General features: G+C 41.4%; 1 long non-coding RNA gene across 1 annotated transcript in view; it reads left to right on the forward strand.

Moving 5' to 3' along the window:
• LOC141584378 (uncharacterized) overlaps positions 1–17,155 on the forward strand; it is a 57,029-nt gene extending 39,874 nt beyond the window's left edge. Inside the window, exons 2-3 of the long non-coding RNA XR_012517404.1 lie at positions 7,407–7,456; positions 15,815–17,155. This is a non-coding gene — a long non-coding RNA (uncharacterized LOC141584378). The remainder of the gene's footprint in view (positions 1–7,406; positions 7,457–15,814) is intronic.
• Positions 17,156–19,091: the final 1,936 nt, after the last annotated feature.

Consider the following 19,091-nt stretch of genomic DNA (forward strand, 5'->3'; position numbering starts at 1 on the left):
ATGACTAATCATCTCCCAAAGGCCCCGCCTCCTGGAAGTGTCACACTGGGTGTTAGAATTTCAATATATGAATTTGAGGGGGGCCTCAAACCTTCAGACCATAACAGTTCATAACTAAGATTATAAATGACAAAAGCCCAGTGTCACCAATAATCCAGCTCTAGAAAGTACAGTAATAGAAATGACTTCATCCCCATGGGATGGAAACAATTAGAAGGATAAATGACTCAAGCCTTGACAAGGTGTGGAGAGACAGGGTGTTGCTAATGGGAATGAAAACTGGTACAGTCATTCTGGAAAACCATCACTTTCTTTGTGAACTTAAGTGTGCATCTGTCTTCTGACCCAACAGTCCCACTCTTGAATCTGTGCAATGTGTAGCTTTCACAACTATAAGTGGTGGCTCTGATTCAAGACCACAGAATGAGCCACTGGAACATCTGGGATAAGGACCTCCTCCAGGTAGTTGAAAGACCTAGGTTTGTCATGGCAACAGTGCCTGGAAGAGAGAAGAAATACAGCGTTCTTATTTCTGGGATTGAGAAAGAAAGTTGTCATGCCACTGAGAGTCTTTGCGTCTGGAAAGGGGGTTTGTCATTGTGGATTCCATGAAGGCTCTGCCAGAAGAGCCTGGAAGGACTGAGTCTTCAGAGCCATAGCCCTGGGAGGTGGAGTAATGGGGACCTATATGGATTGAGGACAGAGAGGAGGAGATCCCTGCTGAGCAACTCTGTTTTGAAGGAGACCCTCTGCTGCAACCTGGATAAGCAATGCTGACAGGTGATTTGCAGTGCTGGTTGGCAGTGAGAACCAGGTTAGCAATAGAAGCAGCAGCCTGGGAGAAAACAGGGCTTGGAAGAAGACTGTGGTGGAGCCTTCTAGGACTCCTAGATGTTCCAGGAGGACAAGAAAGTGCAAGTTTGGGGTCCTGGAATTCCTACCAATCTGCAGGTGGAGGCTTAAGCCAGTACTGATTTAATCCGAAACCTTAATGTGAATGAAGCAGCACACACAGCGCAGCAAGCAGTGGGTGCAATGCCTCTATGCCAAGCTCACCGTCATGTCCATTTCCTTAATGGGTGGTGAGGGTCTCAAAAGGAGGGTCCACATTTGGTTTTACTTTGTATCAGCATGACTTGGCACAGAATCTGGTACATAGTAGTTCTCAGTAAATGCTAGCTGAGGGGTAAATAAGGGATAGTACAAAGAGTGTGGATACAGGGGAACCTTGCAGAGGTCAGAAGAAGGCAGAGGGGAGCACATGGAGGCCTAGACCTCAAAGGAGCTTCCACAAAGCCCTCCCCATCCACCTCTCTCTTTCTCTCTAATGGAAGGGTTTACAAAGAGCAGCTTACTCCAAGTAATTTGCCCAAGAATTTGGCGAGGGCAGAGTCTCTGTTTCCAAATACTTCTCCTGAAGAAACAAAACTAGGGGGAAGGATATTGATTGACAGGTGATAATTATTCTATGATATACCCACCATGCTTACTTTGTGACACACCTTGGAAGAGAATCCATCCCAAATTGCACTCTTAGCTCAGATTTCATCCTGACCTTTTCTCATCCATCCAACAACCAATAAAGTTTTGGTTAGAAACCCAAATAATGACCAGAATGGAAAAACAAATTACCCACATTCCAAGAGCTGGAGCGCACAGTAGGAACTTAATTCTTTCTTGCCTGATTGATTTCCCTAGAATATGTACATTTTCTTGTAATACTTTGTACCTAGCAGTCCATAAAGAAAAAAGGGGCACTTTGTTTCTAAAATTTGAAGGAGAAGGCTATTGAAACTTTAACTGCTGATAAGATTTTTTTTTTTTTTGTATTTAATTTCCACAAATCTTGACCTTTGCTAACAGAGCTTAGTTTTGGTCTCTCTGTAGTATTCGACAGATTCCAACTGAAATAAAAACTTTAGCCACAGTATGTTTTAGTCCTTGGAATGGAGACTTGGGAAATGCTTTAGTCGGATTTAAGGATTGATTTATCAGTTTTACAATAGACAAATGCAGATCTGCTCTTTCTAGACAGGCTCTGTCTAGTTTAGTGGCTGGAGGTATTGATATGGAACCCTGAGTAGACCAAGGTATAAAAGGTGATAAACAATCTCTTCAACTCCTTATCCTGTTGTTGGGATGAGATGCATTTCAGTGTTTTCCTACTACGTATGTATATACCTATGGATATAAAAACAATCATAGATTAGATGTGAGACAGGCTTTAGAACACAGATTTATAGTTTTATACACACTCTGTAGGGTAGGTATTTCCACAGCTGTTATATCTGGTTTACTTCTCTGTCCAAGCACAAGGAAGAATTGCATGTGCCCCACCTCCCCTGCCCAGCTGTTAGTCATGGCTGTATGACTTACTTCAGCCCATGAAATGTGGTTTCTGCTTTTCTAGCCATTTCCTTATCTGTCATGTCTATCATGGAAGCAGGTATCAGATGGTTAATCTGGGTTTCTGAGCAGAGCTGATCCTCTACATTAGGTCTATGGATCACTAGTAAGGAATAAGCTGAACCATTCAGATTGTCTGTTATTGCAGCATAACCTAGCTAGTTCTGACTAATACAATAAACTCCACATTTGTGCACATAAAATGAACATGCAAATAGGTGGGAAATAAATGGTAGGAATAATGGACACAGTAATGCATTTACCAAACTGTATCTTTTCCTTCCTGGGCACCAAGATAGGCAACATTGTTCAGCTTCTCTTGTAGGTAGGAGAAATGTGAAAAGAAGTGAATGGCCATTTCTAGGCCTGGCCCATAGAACATCTCCCATACAATTCCCTGCATATTCTCTAAGCTTTTCTGCCATTCAGATGCAGAGAATCCAGGAGGGCCTCTGATGCTTTGGGAATAGTAGTGACAGGAAATGGAAAGAGCATCGGTCCCTGCAGGATCATGTGAAAGAAAGTCCTCACATTCACCTGTGACCCATGTTGGGCTGTGATTGAGCAATTAAAACAACAACCTTTAAGTCACTGAGTTTTGGGGGTTGTTTCAGAAATTAGCCATAGTTGGATACTTTCTTAAAATAAAGGATGCCTATTTTAGTCTCTTTCTTCTGTAAGGATCTCAAACCAGCATCATGCATAATGGGGAAATACAAAGTATTCCCACAAGTTAGAAACAGGGGCTAGGCATGGTGGCTCATGCCTGTAATCCCAGCACTTTGGGAGGCCAAGGTGGTGGATCACCTGAGGTTAGGACTTCGAGACCAGCCTGGCCAACATGGCAAAACGCTGTCTCTACTAAAAATGCAAAAAATTAGCTGGGCATGGTGGCAGGCACCTGCCTCCCAGCTACTTGAGAGGCTGAGATTGGAGAATCGCTTGAACCAGGGAGGTGGAGTTTGCAGTGAACCAAAATTGTGCCATTGCACTCAAGCCTGGGTGACAGAGCAAGACACCATCTCAACAAAACAAAACAACAGCAACAACAAAACCAAACATTACAATAATATTTAGCATTGTTCTGGTGGTACTAGCCACTGCAATTAGATGAGAGAGAGGTCATGGGTTTTAGCTCTCTCAGACAGGCTGTGGGAGACACTGGCCCTAACACCTCCAGAAATTCAGTATATAATAAAAGGGAAATAAAATCAAGGAAGAATAAATAGATGGGTAATATAATAAATGACACTGAGACAGCAGGACAAAGAGCTGAATAAAACTGGATTCTGTCTTAAATATTAGTACCATCGAAATTGTAGATCTACCAAAGCTTTAAGTATAAACAAACAAAAAACCTAGAAAGAAATCATGAAAATACTTTAAGAGAGCATATAAGAACTTTAAAAAAAATTGGAATAGGCAAAATCTTTCTAATTATGTTACAAAACTCAGAAATCATGAAATAAAGATTATTAAATTCAAATATATCAAAACAACTCCAAGAGTTCAAAAGTGAAAGGACAAAGTAGGAAAAATGTTTAGAAATTGTTTCACAAAGAGCTAATTTCCCTAATATTTAAATTATTCCTTATAAACCAATAGAAAAGCTTTAATAACACAACAGAAAAATGGGAAAAGACTATGAATAGATAGGACCCAGAAAAACACATACAAATAAGTGGCTATTTTACTAAGCTTTTACTTTGGAAAACTTCAAACCTGAACTGAAATAGAATAGGGCAGTGAACTTCCCTACCTCACCCATTGGTCAGCCTCAACACTGATCAACTCACAGGACATCTTGTTTTGTCTATTACCACCCCCCAGCATCTCCCTCAGAAATACCATTTCCACCTATCAGATTGACAGAGATATAAAAATGGACATACTTTGTTAAAGAAAAAGTAAAAAACAAAAAACAAAACAAAAACCGGGAAGTCTCATACATTGCTAGAAGGAATGTAAATTAATTACAATCTCTATAGAGAGCAATTTGTTCTTACCCATCAAAACTCTAAACACTTCTATCTGGAAATTCTGCTTCATTGATTTTATGATGCAGCTGTGCTTGCACATGTGCAAACAGCACATCCACAGTTATTAATTATTAATAGCCAATTATTGGAAATACCTAAAATGTGAAAACTTTGTAGTGCTGAACAAAAATAAGAAAACTATTGATATGGAGTGCCCTCCAAGGTGTATTGGGGTGAAAATGCAAGGTGCAGAACAGTGCAGCACTGTAAGTTCCCATTTGTATAAAAAAAGAAAGAAAAGCCTGGTAGCAACGAGTGCCAGAGGGCCTCTCTAGAAGGAACTAGGTAGCTAGGGGTAAGGAGAGAAATTCAGTTTTTTTCGACATGCCCTTTCAAATTGTGATCTTCTCTAATTACTATCTATTCAAACATAAAATTAAGTTAAAAATTAATAAACAAAGTCTGATAACCACCACACTGGCAAAGCCCAGTACTTTTGTCCTGCTAGCTGGTGAGTATAACATACTGATGATGACCTTTCTTCTTTGGAAAAATTTTTTTTTAAAGCAACTCATTTGAAAAATAATAATCTGCTGAATTAAACAGAATAAGGCTGGATGCAGTGGTTTATGCCTGTAATCCCAGCACTTTGGGAGGCTCAGCCCAGGAGTTTGAGACCAGCTTAACAATATAGTGAGATCTCATCTCTATGAAAAAATAAAATAAAAAAATTAGCCAGGCTTAGTGGCATATATCTGTATTTCCAGCTACTCAGGAGGCAAAGGTGGGAGGATTGCTTGAGCCTGGGAGGCAGGAGGCAGAGGTTGCTGTGAGCCAAGATTGTGCTACTGCACTCCAGCGTGGGTGAGAGAACAAGACCCCATCTCTGAAAAAAAGAAAAAAAAAGTAAAAGGAAAGGAAAGAGAGAGGGTGGGAGGAAGGGAGGGAAAAGAACGAGGGAGGGAAGAAAGGAAGGAAGGAAGGAAAGAAGGAAGGAAGGAATTAGTAACTCCTGATCTTGGTTTGTAATTGTAAAGGACAATTATTCTGTGAAGAAAATGTACTTAAACTAAGAAAAATATTTTTAAAAAAGAGAAAAAGAGAAAAGCATTGGCTTGTGTTCTGAGAAGTAACTATCCTGCGGAATGTGCTGTGTGCCAGCACTCATGCCCACACACACACAAGGCACACATGCATGGAGAACACACACACACTCACATGCACACACCCCACACACTCCTGTATTGGTAACTTGGCTCTTTTCTCAAGTAGAATGAGACAGCACACACATTTAGAAATTGTTTCACAAACAAAGGACTAATTTCCCTAGTATTTAAATTATTCCTATGAACACACCCTCTGGCTTACAATGTGCAGTTTTGAGTGTCTCTGCTGGGTCTTGGCGCTTGAGAGGAGGCTCTGTTTGATCAAACACCATGTGTTCTGACCTGCATTTTATTTTACAGCTTTCCAAAGAGCTGTCCAAAATGCCCTCTCCCCGCCCCCTGCTTTTCCACAGAGGAACCTCAGCCATCTCAGTGTGTGTCTCCCTCACCAGTTGACTGAGCTGAAGGCTATTCTAGGTGCCAAGAGGCCCCTTCTCTCTTGGGGTGGGGGGAGCATTGGGAGATGGTTACGTTTCCTGCCTCACCGCAATACGGAGGCTTGCTGCTCATGTTCCCCTGGGGCACTCTCTTACCTGAGTTGAGATGCCTCTGCAGCTGAGGGGTTGACTCTATGTCATTTAAAATGGATTTTCCACCTACATTTGTAAACTTTCATGATGCTTGTAAGAAATAATAGATCTATGCAATTTAGTAGAGAAAACTCAACTGAGAGCCCAGAATGGAAGCTGACTTGCTGTGATCAATTACATCAGCACTACTTATCTCAGTGCTAACTGATCAACAAAATTTTATTGACTAATAAGTACCATGGGGCAGGCTTTGTTCCAGGGGCTTAAGGATGCTGGGATAAATAAGAAAGCCAAGGCGCACGCCCTCCCGAAGCTGATAATTGAGGGATGTAAACTTTGTATTTAGTGTTCAGCATGTAATGAAGTCTTGCTGTGCGGTCCTGCTGGGACCCCCTCAGAACCTGGTTCCCATGCCTCCCACTGCCACAGTGTTGGTAGCCAGCAGTCGTCAGTGAAGCCCCTCTTTGGGTACTTCCCTTAGTGGAAGAGAATGGCGTAGGTCCGAGGTCTCACCTTCATTGAGAGGCACCCGGATCCAGTGGCCACTTGTTCACAACGATATGATGCAGAGATGTAGTCCCCTACCGGTGGCTGGGACTGATATTTTTCTTAGCCTGGTTCTACAAGTGACCTAATTTCTATGTTAAAAGAGCAGAAAATAGTGACCTTGGTCATTTCTAAGAAAACAGAGAACATGGTGACTTTGGTCATTTCTTAATCTTGCTCTTTCTTCTGTAAGGATCTACTATTTCCTTGAAATCTGTGTCCTAATTATAAACATATGTTTGTAGAATAACCTTTTAAAACTTGATGTCTCTTTTTCCAACCATATTTGATACTTAATCCAAGTCAGTATTTTAAAAGTGATCTTCCAGACTAGAACATTTTCTTGCTTTTAGAACTATCAAAATAAAAGTAGGACTGGCAGCAGTGGCTCACACCTGTAATCCCAGTACTCTGGGAGGCCAAGGTGGGCAGATCACTTGAGCTCAGGAATTTGAGACTGGCCTGGTCAACATAGTAAAACCCTGTCTCTACTAAAAATACAAAAAATTAGCTGTGTGTGGTGGTGCCCATCTGAGAACTGCTTGAATCCAGGAGGTAGAGGTTGCAGCGAGCTGAGATTGCACCATGGCATGCCAGCCTGGAGCGAGACTCCAGAGTGAGACTCTGTCTCAAAAATAAATAAAATAAAATAAATGTTTAAAAAACAAGCATACATGAGGTCCACAAGACTCACTGGTAGAATTTGAGTTTAGAATATCCTACTTACAAATGTTTCTAGAAGACGATTAAAAGATGTCATTCATCTGTATCTGTCACAGGTTTCCATATGCTGCAAGTGATAGAAAAGTCTACTGGAACTGGCTTTAAGGTAACGCAGTGGTTCTCAACTTGGACTTATTTAACATCCTCCTTTCGCCTCTCCAGGGAACATTTTTGGTTTTCACAACTGAGGAGAGGGTGCTACTGGCATCCTCAGTGGGTAGAGGCAGAGATGCTGCTCAGCATCCTACAATGCCCAGGACAGTTCCTACAACAAAGAATGACCCAGTCCAAATATCAGCAGAACTGAGGTTGAGAGGCCCTGATGTGATGACAGTGGCAGCTCAGCATACCCTTCCAAGGAGAAAGGAATTCCTTCCTGGAAGCCTCTCCAAAGGAAGAGCATGTTTTTGGTTTCCCAGAAGTCCCAGCAAATAGCTGTCCAGCCTCACTGCCTCAGGTGGATCTTGCTCACTGAAGCTGTGCCCCAGGGTGGCACATGATTTAACTCAGTCATGGCCTGACACTAGGGCTGGGGAGTGGGAGGAGGGGTCCTCTAGGAAAACTGAGGAAAGCTCTCACCAAACAAAAAGTGAATGTATGGCTACTAGCAGGAAGAGGGAGAGGGAGAGGGAGTGGGAGAGGGAGAGGAAGAGAGAGAGAGAGAGAGAGAGAGAGAGAGAGAGAGAGAGAGAGAGGTTTCCTCTCTGTACTGCAAAGCGGGGCTATCAGTAAAGTGTCTTTTGGATGTTTTCTTTGCACAGTTAGGGAAATACTGCAGAAACAAATGAAAGCTATGCTGTGCCACTGGGGTCTGATTGTTCCAGTGCCACCAGGCTATGAGCCCTCTGACAGGCAGCCTGCGCCTTCAAGGGATATCTGGGACCCAGAGCAATCTTGAGCTCATAGCATTATTTCCATTGGAACTAGGATGGATTCAGGAGTGCCACACTTCCCAAAGAGTCCCTCTGTAGAATCTCAAGTACTGCATGTGTGTGAGCCCACGTGTGTGTCTGTGTGTGTTGGGGTGGTGATGGAGGGAAGTGCTTTGGTTTCACTTAAAACTCCAAAACCTTTAGGATAACAATTAGCAATCAGCTCTTTCTCTTTTCTTTCCTACCCAACCCACCCCCACTGGGAGTTACTATATACAATGAGAAACGATAGTAATGACTAATAGCACTAAGTGCTTACTATGTGCCTGGCACATTAAATGAAAATGGCCACAAGCCCCCTGTGGGAAACATATCATTTGTATCCTTAGAAAGTGAGACAACTGAGGCCAAGAGCGGTTACCTGACACCAGTGCATGGCTCAAGGCAATGGCGTGGAGGCAGGAAAGACATGGAGAATTGTTGCTCCACATCAGATTAGATCACTGTGGCTCACAAACACAGCCCTGCTTTGATGAAGCTCTGTCTGGATGTGTCCTGCTTCAGTTAAGGATGTAGAAGGGGACATGTGGCCTGCCACTCTCAGGCTGGGGCTCCAAGAGCCAGTACCAGCACGTGATCCGTCTGCTCCCTCTCTCTCCTCCACAATGCCCACTAACATGGTGATATTCCAGAGAAAGCTGTGCCATCAGTCAGCCTGCATCCCAGGGGCCTCAGTAGCAGAGCCAGAGCAGACCCGAAATGGATAAGAAATGTGGGCAAGTGAAAGTCTTTGGTGAAGAAAACTCCTGAGATCTTTCAGCTGTTTGCCATCCTAGCAGAGTATAGTTATGTTGATAGATTCAGGGCCCTTGGGACTTTTGGCCTTAAATATTTGGATCACTAGAGCTTGTGGCTAAGAGGAGTGCATGGTAGAGTTCCTTTGGTGAGCTGTTGCACTACCCATGGAACCCATGTGCAGAGAACGATTTATAATAAAGTAGTGGTTGGGTGGGTCCCACCTTCCCATACCCCTTGGGTTGCTGGGATTAGGGGAATGATGAATATTGGACAGAGCCACATAGGGGGTACTCAGAGGGGAGGGGCTTCAGCTTATAATCTGGTATCTAGGTAGACATTTGCTCTATTGTGAAAGAAGTGAAGTAAGGATTTCTAGGATCTTTTATATGAAATAAAATTAGGCCCAGATGGTTTCACTGATCAATTTTTCTAAATATTTAGGAGAGAAACAATAACAATGCTATGCAGTTTTCTGGATCATAGAAAAAGGGAACACTTTCTGTTATGAGGCATCTAGACCCTGAATATCAAAATCTGACAAGAAAAATATAGAAAAATCACAAGATGCTTAATTCCCAAATAAAATATTAGCAAACCAGATCTGTCGGTGTACAAAAAGGATAGTACATCATGTTCAGAGGTGGTTTATGCTAGGGATTCAGAGTGGTTTAACTTTGAGAATCAATGTAATTCATTAGATTACTAGAACAGAAGGGGGAAATCATATGCTCATCTTGATAGATGAAGAAAAAAAATTGGACAAAATTCAGCATCCCTTCATAATAAAAACTCCCAGCAAACTAGGAACAGAAAGGAACTTTCATAATCCCATAAAGAATATTTACAAAAAACCCACAGCATCAAACATCATACTCAATGGTGAGACACTGAAAACTCTAGGTAAAGCTGAGGCTTTAAACAAGCAGATTTAAATGGAGTCCCCAGAAAAGCGTGTGTACTTGTGGCACATGTGTGCATAGGTACATATGCACACATATGAATGTTTCGGCTTCATAAATGCAGTAATACTTTTCTTTCCAAAAAGTCCCTGAAGACCAAGCCTTTGCTCGCTTCTGTGTTGACTGAAACACTGTTTGAAATGTTGAAATCTAAGGAAACTTTGGCTAAACTCACAAAAACAAAACCAAACAAGCCAAAAAGAAATCAGATATATGATCAGGACTCCATATTGTGAAGGTTTTTGTGGCCACACAAATAGTGCATTAGAATGAGTTCTCTCTGTGAAGTCTGATCCTTGAAACTTCAGCGGTGCCTTTGGTTCCTGAACTCTCTTGAATAATGAAGAGGGTCGATGGAGTGTACATTTCATATGGGCCTGTGATTCTCCACTTCGAGAAATGTCTTTACCAACTTCTTTCAAAGAAAAAACATTCTGACAGAATTCCCCCGTGTTTAAATAAATTGTTATTGTTGTAGTACTTCAGTATGTACAGTCCATAAAGCCATATACAAAGTCCCTTTAATTTATAATCCTATACTTTATGGTTGAGTATATATTTATAATATATATAATTATATATTAATTTTATAATTAACATATTAGAAAATATATAATTATATACTTTATATATTTAAATTTAAATTCATAATTTAATTTAAAAATTTTCTGTAAGTACATAGATTCTATACCAAATCACTGCTCTTAATGTGAATATGGTATTGACTATGAAGGTTTAGTTTTTTTTTCTATTTTTAATTCAAGATGACCATTTTATTATCTTCTGCAAAAATGACTCTGTTATTCCACCATTTCTCTCTATTCAAACCACCAGCAAGCTTTCCCGCAACATTCCGATATGTTATCTGGCCAGCACTTGACTCGAGCTATCATTAGGTCAGGGGCGGGCAAGCTGTGGACTGTGGGTCTAACTCAGCCTACTACTAGTTTTTGTAAATAAAGTTTTATTGGAACATAGCCATGTCTATTTATTTATATTTAGTCTATGGTTGCCTTCACATTACATCAGCAATTGAGTAAATGTGACAAAAGCCAAGGCCTGCAAAGTCTAAAGTATTTGCTGTCTGGCCCTTTACAGTAAAAGTTTACTGACACTTGATTGATAGGATAAGCTCTATTCTTTTATTAGCTCATTGCAATTAAAGTACTTTTTAACACTAATACCCTCATAAAGCCCAATGTAGAAGCGAGCATTGATTATATCAAGGAGCAGTACTTGGTAATGGGGTGGGCATTCAGGTAACTCAGGATTGGTTTACTGATTATGGATTATGTCTCTGGAGCAACTGAGACCAGTTCACACTACTGGATGCTAAGTATTTAGCACTGACATAAAGTTAGAGGTGCTATGGTGTGAACATGTCCCCTCCAAAATAAAGGTGTTGCCAATGTGTTAGTATTAATATGTGGGACCTTTAACAGGTGATCAGGCCATGAAGGCTCCTCTTTCATGAATGGAATTGGGTACCCTTATGAAAGGGCTTGTTGGAGGGAGTCTGTCTCTTTTTTCTCCTTCTGCCTTGAACTACGTGAAGATGCAGCAAGTAGACCCTCACATGCTGGCACCTGGATCTTGGACTTCCCAGCCTCTGGAACTGTGAGAAATAAATTTCTGTTCTTCATAAATTATCTAGTTTCAGGTATTTAGTTGTGGCTGCACAAAACAGACTAAGACAAAAGGGAGTCATTGAGGCAAACCAATTTACAATTTATCTGATTTACATGTTAATGTAAAGGTGTTTTCTTGCCTGTGAACATTAATCAACGGAAGTTTATTGAAAACCTAGTAGGGACCCAAAAATGAATCAGATATAGTTCCTGACTCACCATTTTATGGAGCTAGAATTTGGAGGTTCATTTTAGTTCAACACTTGGACTCAAGGTAATTCAATGTCTCCAAACCCCTGTGTATCAACAATTTCTTGGACATCTGAAGTTAAATCTTGGTCAATGCAAATAGCAGCAAGTTTGTCTTATCTTCCACACTCCTGTGTTTCTACTGAAAATGATTTCAGTGGAGGAAGGTGGTTAGGAAAAGAGGGCTCAAGAAAAAGTAGGTGTAGTTTGAAAAGAGATATTTTCTTCTGTAGTTTGAAAAGAGGCATTTTGAATACAGCCTCTGACACTAGAGGCTGTATGCTCACCTATCCATTTCACAAATATTTGCCTAGCATTTTCCAAGTGCCATCATGTCTGAGCTGAGACTTTGCATATGTGTAGGAGTTAGATAAGCCAAGAGGATAGGAGGAAACTTCCAGGCAGGATACAGAGCATGTGCCCAGGTCCATTCTTAAAACTTTTGAGGAATGAAAAAAATGATGTCTATGGATGCATTGGTCACATACATCTGAGTGATTTGCAGACTCTGACTTTTAGCTATTTATGTTTTTGGCCTGGATTCCATGTTAGAATGTCAAGGTAGCCTCTCTGGGATAGTTTGTTGTTTGATGTTTATTGACATTAAATTTCATGTTTTCCTAGTGAGCATAGGAAGAAGGTTCACTTTCTTACCCACCTTGTTCCTACATAATCTCAAAAGTAAAAGCAGACAGACCAGTCTGTATTTGCCACTTTCATGCTTTGAGCTTATGATATATTGGCCTATTTCTTCTTTTCCCCAAAGAAGGAAACTTTGCTCTCATATTTCTTTTTATGGTGAGACAAACTCATACATACATATTTCACAGGAGTTAAAAACGGCCTAATTTCAAGTCTCAGAATATTCCTTAATGATACTTTCTCCTCTTTCCTCATCTAGACAATTAGATACAAATTCCCTCAGAGAAGAGTGGAAAGACTATCTCTGCAAAGGGTTGATTTTAGAAGGAATGTATTAAGAGTGAGATCTGTTTGGGCAAACCCTGCTTAATGGCTGTGTACATCCTTGCTCATGACAAACCAAGCACAGTCTCTTTCCTGGAGCTGGCACAAGAAGGTACTGGGAGGAGGGTATTTACAAACCAGTTCATGTGAAAGTACCTCATTAAATGAAGTCTGTGTTAAAGCCTGGCTCCCCATCTCCTGTGGTAAGACAGTCCTGAGCCAGCTGGCTCTGTGTCATGTGTGCACTGGTATCCTTGATGGGTGCCTGTGGAAACTGGGTGCAGAGAGCATGATTTCAGTTCCTGGCCTGGTTCCATGCAACCTGCTAAGGCCCTCTGGACAAGTCATTTGATATATTTGGGCCTGAGGTGTTTGTACCAGATGATCACTAAAGTCCCTTCTAGCTGTAGCATTCTGTGAATGAATCTATTGAATATGTTCAAAATCCCTAGATAGATGGAAACGGAGGTTGAAAGTTTATTTAGTTCAGCATTTTATGGGGAAATCAGCACAACTGCAAAAGCCCTTTCATGACTTGCTGCTGCGGTTTATGCTTGTCACCTGTTTAGCAATAAAAATCATTTGATTTGGTTCATCTCAAGAACAATTGAGATTGAAGGAAGGTTGTGAATGTGGGTGCAGTGTCTGATGTGTCTGATGTGTCAGACCTCCTGTGTCTGTGCTTCCTCCCCACTCAAAGCTGTTGTCTGAAAGACCACTGTTCCCGAACACCTGGGGCTCCTTTACCTGAGTATTATGCTATTCTCATTAAGCACAAGAACATGCAACAATTACGTAGAAGTGTGTATGTGGGGAAAATTCAACACATTTCACAAGGGAATGGTGAGGAGGTGGGTATACAAAGCCGGCTTTGAACCTGCAAACCCGGGCCAGCCAACATGTCACAGCTGAGAGCGTGTTAGTGAGAGGGTGATGACAGTTCTGGAGCCATTAATTCATGGATCCTTAGATACACTCGGGCAATTGTTCTGGGTTTCCGGGTGGTGCGAGGGCGTTCCTCCTCCAGGGCGCGTGCAGGCCACGCCGGCTAAGCAGCCCTGCTGAACCTCTTCTGGTGTGCTGGCTCTCCGTTTTTCTGTTCCCCTTTACATCTTCTCTCTCTTATGTTCCTACTTGTCCTTTCTTCTTGACTTCCTGCTTTGTTCCAATGTGATGATTATGGATGAGTTAGAAAAAAGTGGTAAAAAAAATGAAGATAGACTATTTGAATATTTGGCCACCACCAATATAGCATAATATAAGATACAGAAACACCAGGTGGCAATTTTTAGTTGGTTTGTAAGCCATATGATTCCCCACGTGTCATCAGGGCAGGTGGAGAGCATCTCCTGCATTGTGGAATACATATGAAGCTTTGGCTCTGGCGTGACCACAGAAAGTGGCATAAAAATGAGTTTTTGTGTCGTCTAGAAATCCTGTTTTTGCAAGGAATATTTGTCCCTTGTTATATACATAACATACATACAACCCCCCCAACACTCAACACACACCACACCCAAACCCAACACACCACACACACTCAACCCCTCCCCACACAAATGCCACACAACACATACAAGCCCAGTGCACCAGATAAACATACACATGTGCACACACAACCAATACACATACTATACCCAAACCCAACACACTACACACACATACACATATACACACATGTACACACACCCAACACACATAGACACCACACACACACCACACACACTCATCCCCGTGAACTCCCAACATATATCCAACACACACCACACACATGTACACACATGCACACACCCAAAACACATTGACACCACACTCCATACACCACACACACTCAACCTCTCCCCACACAAACTTCTAACATATACCCAACACACACACCACACAACACACACAAACCCAATGCACCACACACATACACATATGCACACACACCCACCACACACCACACCCAAACTCAACATACCATGCATACATACACATATGCACATATGTTAACACTTCCAATACACATAAACACCACATATATATTTCACACACCACACACACTCAACACACCATATACACAAACTCCCAACATATACCCAACACATAGCAAACAACACAACACACACAAACCCAATGCACCACACACATACACATATACACACGCACGCTCAATAAACATACACACCACACACACACCACACACACAAACCTGCAACATATCCCCAACACACGCACCACACCACACACAAACTCAACACACCAAACACATATACACATAAACACATATATCCAACACATAGCAAACAAACACAACACACACAAACGCAATGCACCACACACATACACATATGCACATACACACACACTCAATATACATACATACCACACATACACCACACACACAAACCTCCAACATATCCGCAACGCATGCACCACACCACACACAAACTCAACACACCAAACACATATACACATAAACACACATACCCATGCCCTACATATACATACCCAGCGCATATACACACCACACACACTTAACACACCACACACACAAACCTTCAAATATACCCAACATACACACTGACCCAATGCATCATACACACATACCCACATGTACACACACTCAACACACACAGCCAACACACATACAAAGCCCACACACTCCACAACAGACTGCACACACAATCCTCCATATGTACACATCTAACATATACACACCATACCACATGTATCCACCATGCATGTACACATATGTGCACACACACACACCACATGTGTGTGCCCACTCACAGCTGGATGGGGAAAAGCAGGCACAACCGGCCAGGGGCCAGCAGTTGAAGAACCCTGAGGGGACCAGGCAGCCTGGAGGGACGTGGGGTTAACTCTTTCCAAATAAGGAGCTTTCCAAACTGCCATTTCCTTATTCTAAGCCTTGACGGCTTTTACAAGGATGAAAAGAGCATATATTTCCCAGAAATCCTTCATGTGACTGTTTGCTTCATTTCAGTACCTCAGAACAAAGAAAAAAAAAACCCACTCACACCCTCGTCGATGGCTGCTACAGTGCAATTGGATGCAGGCATTTGTTTCAGAGTTTGCAGCAGTTCAGGAAGGAGGTTTTCTTCCTCCCGGAGCTGAGAGCTGAGAAGGCCTATCTTCAGCACCAACTTGTCTTCTGGCATTGCCAATAAAGAAGTAAGATGCTGCTGTGAAAAAACCATCAATTCTCAACAATAGATCAATACACAGTTGGTGGAAATGCCATGCGAGGCCCTCCCCCAGGACGGGGCAGCATGTTTGAAGAATCACCATGGTAGTGATATTTTACGAGTATGAGTCACTTTTCTGTTTTTCAGGGAGCGCTTTGCTCGGCCCGTCTCTTTTAGTACATTTCCATTTGGTGTGGTTTGGCTGCTGAGTGCAATGTGGCAGCAAGTTACTTAAAAACATTTCACAAAAAGCCAGATTCCCCAATGCTGGCATACCTGCGGACCACATAGACGGCTGTAATTGCAAACAGCTGCCCACCCACCCACGGAACAGTGAGAGGTCATTTAAAAACATGTTAAAAATAGCATGCCCCAGGAGCAGACGGTGCAGACGGTTCATTTGTTGATTCAAAAATATTTGCCACCAAGAAGAGTTCTGAACATATACTCCAGTTAATGTTTCAGAGTCACTCAGGACTAGCCCAAGGTTAACCTTAGTCTAGTTGCTCTCTGTATCCATGGATTCAACTAACCACAGATGAAAAATATTCAGGAAAAAAAATACAAAATAATAACACAACAATAAAAATAACACAAATTAAAAGAATGCACTAAAAACTACTTATATCACATTTACGTTTTATTAGGTGTTATAAGGACTTGAGATGATTTGAAGTATACAGGAGGATGTGTGTAGGTTACATGCAAATATCATTTTATATCAGGGACACGAGCATCCATGCATTTTGGTATCCAAGGGGGGCCCTGGAACCAGTCCCTGGTGGATACCATAATTCATAATGATGATGATGGTGATGGCACATATTTATGGAGCACTTCTGCGTGTGGTGCCCTCTCGGCATTGTGCGTGCACTAACTCAGAGACCTCACATCCCATGAGGTGAGTACTGTCCTGCTTCACACCTGCATGGGAATTTCTGAGAGATGCTAGGAAGTCTGTACAGTGCAAAAATGTCTCCCTTCTCTATTAGACAAATTATGTTTGTTAGGTTAAAATTACCATAATAAAGAGTGTTCCTCAACTAGTCTTCAAGGTGTCCTGAAAATAGAAAGAGAGAAAGTGGGAGACAGAGGGAAAAATGGAGGAAGGAAAGAATCAGGGAAGGAGGAAAAGAAGGAAAGAGGGAAGGGAGGAAGAGAGGGAGGGAGGAAAGAGGAAGGAGGGACAATTCTAAAGTCAACTCAGTTTTTAAGGACTGTTAAGCGGTTTTGTTTCTGTGGGACTTTTCAGAGCCTTTATTGTGACTTAGAGAAGGTTGACATATGCAGTGTTTCCCAGACTTGACTTCTGATCCATTATTTCTAGGGCTGATTTTGATGACTCCATATTAGAATTGTCCCTGTGGGTATTCCACAATGCCCTCAAGAGGAAGGGCTCTTTTAAATGCACGTGATTCTAGGGAATTCTTCACACCTGTGAGGCAACTAGTTTCCTATATATTTTTCTTCACAAAAGTAGAGACATGAGATACATAAGATTGTCCCCGCCTTCTTGCAATGTTTATTGAGCACCCACTCTCTGCTAGAAAATTTGGAGGTTTTTGGGTGTGCAGAGGTACTGAAAAATGGGCAGAGTTATGAAAAAGGAATAAAAGGGAATTCCTGGATCTTAGTGGGTGTTTGTAAACATGTGCAAACTAACCAACAGTCTAATAAGCCATACAATTTTCCCAACCTATAAAGGGTTGGTATCACCAAAGCATATATACAAAAGTCCATATAAAGTATTTCAATTAATCAGTGCTAAATATGTCATTACACAAGTTATCTGGCCTGTTAAGTTGATGATGGTAATGATTACGATGATAAATAAAAACAAATACACAGCAAACATAAATATATCATTTTATTTAATTTCCCAGTCACCCTCTGCGATAGAACAGGTAGCAAATTTATTTCACAAGTGATCTATCACAAACTTATTTACAAAAACGACTTAGGATAGTATCTATAGTATGTTGCAGAAGCATTGGAGAATCAGCTTACATCATTTGTATATCTGTGTGACTTAACAGCTTTTCCTAGACGTTTACTCAGTGCCAAACACTGTCTTCTGCAGTGCATGAGGCGTGTAAACAGAACCTAATTGGTGTAAGAGGCCAATGTGGGGAGCTTTGGCCCATTTTATTTGTTTGCTGACTTTAGTGTACTCTGTACTCACATTAAAGATTACTGCTTTGACTGGTTCCTTAATTTTGAGATAACTGCATTAGACCTTAATCTCACTTTCTGCCTCAGTATATGTGTTTGGGATAGAACTTGAAAAAAAAAAAAATCAAGGCAAAACCAGGCAGGAAGATATCATGGTGACTCAAGTACACATCTCACAGTACTGCCTGTAACAACAACAACAACAACAAAAAGTAGCTTCAAAATAAGTCATTATGAGTTGTGGGGAGAGCTGAACAGATAGGAACTCACAGTGTTTTAGCTATAAAGAGGCTATATGTCTGTCCATGGAGGGAATGGGGTGTTTCTTTCCTCTTTTTCTCAGGTGATGTAAAACATAAATTTATATTTCAATGTTTATGCTTTAATTTGTTCTTCAGTCTTTTCTTGTTCAACTTCATTAAAAACAAGGACAGAAAAATGGCCAAGTTATACAAACGTGCAATTACTCTAATAAAATCCAACGTGTGATTCAAGCAGAGAAGGATCGACTGAATGGAGACCTTGGTCCCAACTTCTCAGCTGTATAGACTTGAGAGAGTTACCTACCCTTGAAACTTCCATTTCCTTATCTGGAAAACAGTCCAGGCCTTGTCTACCTTGCAGGATGGCTGTGAAGATCAAACGGATAATTAGTTAGTTGGTTAGTTAGTATCCTGCTCTTTTCCAAAGAAAAAGAAAGATGTTAAGCAACTGCCTCAGTAGATGGGCTTGCTTTGAGACTAGAACTCACTGCAGATGTGTAAAGCAGTGTTACTCATCAAGTCTGTAGAAGGGCAGAATGCTAAACAAGACTAAGATTTATACCTAGAGCCCTAGATACTGGAAAAGACAGCCCCATCATAAGCAGGCCTCACTCCTGCTGAAGTTCTTCATGATTTATCC

This window comes from Saimiri boliviensis, chromosome 4 (assembly GCF_048565385.1).
Source record: "Saimiri boliviensis isolate mSaiBol1 chromosome 4, mSaiBol1.pri, whole genome shotgun sequence".
NCBI classification, from domain to species: domain Eukaryota; kingdom Metazoa; phylum Chordata; class Mammalia; order Primates; family Cebidae; genus Saimiri; species Saimiri boliviensis.